Below are 4,889 nucleotides of genomic sequence, written 5' to 3'. Positions count from 1 at the left end.
AATATGGTTTTAATCTTCTTTTTTTTTCATACAATAAATTTCATATAGGGAAGGGGGTCTGAAATATTTAGCCGGGGACTTGAGGAAAAACCCCATCCTAGGGAACTTGTTGCAAAATGTAGGCAGTGAGGCCTAGGTGGGTCCATGCACTAAAAAAGGCCCTGGTTTTATGGGTGGTTTTGTTGGATTCTCTCTCTCTCACTGTATATAAGTGTTAGTCACTAATATAAAATATTTATTTCGTCACACCTTAATTTTTCTTCTCAGCTCTTCAAACCACCTGTCATGGCTCCTTTCTCCATTTTCTTCCGTGGCCCCCTTGAAGTGTCCCAGTACCACAAGGGGGGCCATATGGCCCCCGGTTGAGAACCACCGGTGTAGATTATAGTATGATAATTACTATCATCATGAATTAGAGTCAAATAAATGCATGCATTTTACATATTTGTCACAAACGTATTATTTTTTTTTCTAACGAATGACATTTTGACTTTTAGTGTACACATCATTTCCCGCGGTTGGCGATTTGGCATGAATGAATGAACGCCAGGGTCTCTGCCACCGGACTTATCCCGTTGCCGAGATCTCTTCCAGCTCAGCTTCGTAGCAGAGTCTGGAACAAAGTGAGTGCACCTAACAGTCTGAGTGTGTAGCTAGTGTTGTGTCTGGCATTTCAGTGCTGCCCTATATACTTCAAATTGTGAGTGAAGTGTAATGATTGAATATTTGTAACGTTGTAGGTCTGTTGCTCTCTGTGGCGAGACATTTAACGGGGAGATCGGCTCGCATTCGCGCCTCGAAGTTGGGAACCACAGAAAACCAACTTCAACCGACCGCCACTGTGGCGCCGGTGGGGTTCGAACCCGTATCCTCGCGATGCGAGTCCGTCACTATGACCACTCGACCACCACAGCGGCTTGGCGATTTAGCAGCAATTTCAGCGATGGTTGGCAACTGAAAATTTTTTTGTGGCTGTGATTGGTAGCTTTACATTGGTATACTTTTCTACTGGAACAACTTTCGTGGGCGGGACCTCCCTTGGCGGGCCGGAGGTTGTTCTCCCTTGCTGTATTGTAAAATACAGGATGTCTCAAAAGAATCATCCGATTTTAAAAAATCATAACTATTCAATTTTGATCCGTTTTGATCGAATAATGCATTGGTAGAAAAAGGGAAATCTCGAATTTCACGCAGTTGCCGACAGGTTGCCAGCGATAAATGCTCTTGCCTTGAGCCTGGCACGCCCCTGCACTACGCCACATGCTGTCCAGAAACGATGCCCTTTCACTTCTGTTCGCCGGCTGCCCATTTACACAGACCATGGATGCTTGGCATACTACGTCGAGAAGAATCAAAGGAAAAGATAAGAAAAATGGTGAAATTCCTTGAGGAACATCCCGAGAAGTTAAGGGATCCGTCTTCTCCAGCTCCTGCAACTCCGGTACCAGCGCCGGTAAGGAGATCGCCGCGTCTTCACCGTGACAGTGCGCTGGTGGCACTGTTTGCGAGCGAGGAGCAGGATGAATCCCAAACCTAATTATTGACGTCTCGGAGAAATTAGACTGACTGTATTGAACTGCCGGAGTGCAATGAGATGCTCTGCCCTTCTTGTCATTTGATTCAATCCTTGATCACTCAAATTTATGATTGCGCCTTTTGCGATACGATTTTTATACGACTTTCCATGTCTATTTATTATCCGTGCCCGTTGCACTTTACTTTAACTTGATTAATTTGATTCTTCGATTTACATAATTTTTGATTTCCTTTCACTATATGTAATCTTTGACGAATCAATAAATTTTGGTTTTACCGGAGATGCCCTGTTCCCCCCCCCTCGGGGGGGGGGGGCAAAGTGCTTGCGTTGCTTCTTGCGACAGAGCCTGGGTGTCTCGCGGTTTCTCCAGTTTCTCCAGTTGCCGACAGGTAGCGATAACGCTCTTCCTTTGGTCTCCACTTCAGTGTTTGTCAAGATGGATACTGCACAACAGAAATCGTTTTGTATTCTAAGCTTCGCGAAGTGTGAGTCCGTAACAACTGTTCATCGTGCTTTTCGTCAACAATACCCTAGTGTTGAACTTCCTACCGCCCGGAGTATTACGCGACGGTATAAACAATTCCGAGTCTGTCTGTGTAAAGGGATATCCCCTGGCCGTTCCCGCATGTCAGACGAAATTTTTCGAGCGCTTCCGACAAAGATTCGGACATGTACTCCACAGAAATCCACTCGTAGTGGATGCAAATATGCTCGCAAAAGTTTGGGACGAATTTGACTACCGTATAGACATATGCCGTGCGTCCCAAAGTAGACATATTGAGCACCGTTCATTTGGTTTGTATTCAAATTTTCTGATTAGCTATGTGTAATATAAAATTTATTTCACGTGTCTATGTTCAATATTTTTCGTAATATACGCATTTCAAATCGGGTGATTCTTTTTCAAACACCTTGTACATTAGAGCTCTGTTCATCACGGGCTTCAAAAGTGTCCATTCACAGGAAGTATCCGTTATGAGGAATTCCACTGTAGTGTCTGCGTTTCTCAGAGGTAATCTCAACAATGATTTGGGGAGTGAAATTAGATTTTCTACCCACCATTGTTGTCATGTCAACAGTACAACCTGAAAAATTTTCGCAACAATGATTTCGAGTGTTTGTTGTGAATGCTCGCCGTATAATCTTACAAATTATATAAAGACGTGCACAGGCATGATAAAATTCATTAAAGTTCCATTTCTCATTAAAATGAAAATAAAAAGTAAGCATTAAATTTTAGGCATTTGAAATAATCTCTAATAGAATTAATATAACAAATTAATTAATTAAAAGAAGTAGCTGATGAAATCGATAATAATACATTATCGGGAAGGGATTTCGTATTAAATTCAATCTTCAGCCATTGGTGTGGATCTACTTTATGTTGAGAAGCGGAATATGAAAGGGGGGCAGAGGATGTGGACGGAAAAATATTCCCTAGAAGAGCACAGGTTGATATTTTTTGAGGAAAGGGTCGAGGTATGCTGGAGTGGATTCCTCACCCTGTGTAGTCTTTAGTGGTAGTTGGAGGACAAGAAGACAATTTTCTCGTCGGAGACACGGCATCGCAAACTCGGAGAATTTCTGGAACCACGGGAATTGTCCCGGGGCCGTGCCACCGTCTCTCACGTAAAGAGGTATCACTGGTGGATGCGATGGATTGAACTAATAATTCGGAGTGGGATTCGGAGTGGTAGGATCGGATCTTTCAATGGAGTTGTAAGAATTATTGGAGTAGTCAAACAGAGGTGAGGAAAAGTGGGAAAAAAAATTCTTATTTGGGATGTGGCTTTATTTTTATATATGGTGATGTGGGAAAAAGAACAAACAATGAGGACGTGGAAGGTTGGGGGCCAGTTTGGTCTTTTTTCTTCCCGCTGCGGTTTTCGGTGGTTATCCTCGAGGACAATATGGAAAACAATTCCCTCATCGGTGGGCAGAGCGTGATAAATGGGAGATCATGTCTGGAATCACGGCAGTTCTCCCATTCCCGTTCGTCGTCTTCTCCATAAAAAGCCGTCCTACTCCATTTATTAAATCGATATAACTAAATTTTTATACTTGGGAAGAGGATGGATACAAGTCGAAGATATCAAGTTTATATTATGACAGTTGTTTATGGAAGTATACTGGTGCTTTGTAATGACAAGATGGAAAAATTTGTTCCCCAAGTGGGGGTGTCGGCTTATACACGGGTCAGTTTTTGATGAGAAAATATCGTCCCCGCAATCAGTAGTCATTTTTGTAGCAGTGTTCGAGAAAGCGGCATTATTGGAATGGGATATGTTCAAACCCCACAGAACTGATAATGTCAAAGCCGAGGCAAATAAACCGAAAACATAATTGGTTGGTGGTGGCAAACGCGTTCATTGTACAGCCTTTAGATGTGAGCATCAACAAGCCTATCAAAGTCTATTTGACGAATTTGTGGATCGAATGGATGAGTTCCGATGGTAAAGAAACCTGACATTGGCCTAGTGTAGAGTGCCAATGGGTGTATGAGGCGTGGAATTCAGTTCGCACCGAAATTATTATCCGATCCTTCAAAAAGTGTTGCAATAGCAATGAGATGGACGGAACTGAAGATGATATTCTCTTTGAAAGTGACAATGGAGATGACAACCCAGATGAAGATAAAAACGAAGATGCCGCACCCCTCCCCCCCCCCTATGATGATCTGATGGATTACGATGAGCTTGGAGACTTCGCCCACTTTCCTCAGTTTTACTCGTACGTTAAGTTTTGAATCACCCTGTATATATTCTCCCATTTGCATAACATTGTTCTCCCCCCTTCCCCTTTAAAATATTACTAAGGCCAGGATTACACTATAAAAGAGTTTTCTCTAAAAGTTGTTTTATGAAATCTGAACAATTCAACCAGTAAGGTTACGGGTTGCATTTGCTCGAAGGTAGCCCATGAGCTTTATTGGCTGGATTTTTCAAGTTTTATAAAAGGGATTTTATCAAACCTTTATAGTGTAATTCTAGCCTAATAAAACAATTTTTAAATCATAAAATTTTTGAATATTTTAAATTTTTTGAAGTTTTTAAAGTCAAAAAGTTTCTCGACCAGAGATTGATTGAAAATTCCTCCTTTCTGTAATTTTAAGTAATCAAATGCGCCTCGACATTGATGAATTCCGGCGATTCCTGAGGACTTTGTGCTGTGGAAACGAATCTTTCTGCTATGAAGATGCCTGCCACGCGTTGATGAAAGTTCCAAACGCAGAGAATTCCGGCGTGGCAGGAAGAAGACCAGCACGTGTCGTCGTGGATCTTCGGAAGATCAACAGTGATAAGCAGGTAATTAATATTTTTGAATATGAAGTATTTAATGCATGTACAGTACA

This window comes from Pholcus phalangioides, unplaced genomic scaffold (assembly GCF_987345545.1).
Source record: "Pholcus phalangioides strain wild (caught in Gottingen) unplaced genomic scaffold, Ppha-v1.0 ptg000022l_1, whole genome shotgun sequence".
Lineage (NCBI taxonomy): Eukaryota > Metazoa > Arthropoda > Arachnida > Araneae > Pholcidae > Pholcus > Pholcus phalangioides.
This window is presented reverse-complemented; position numbering follows the sequence as displayed.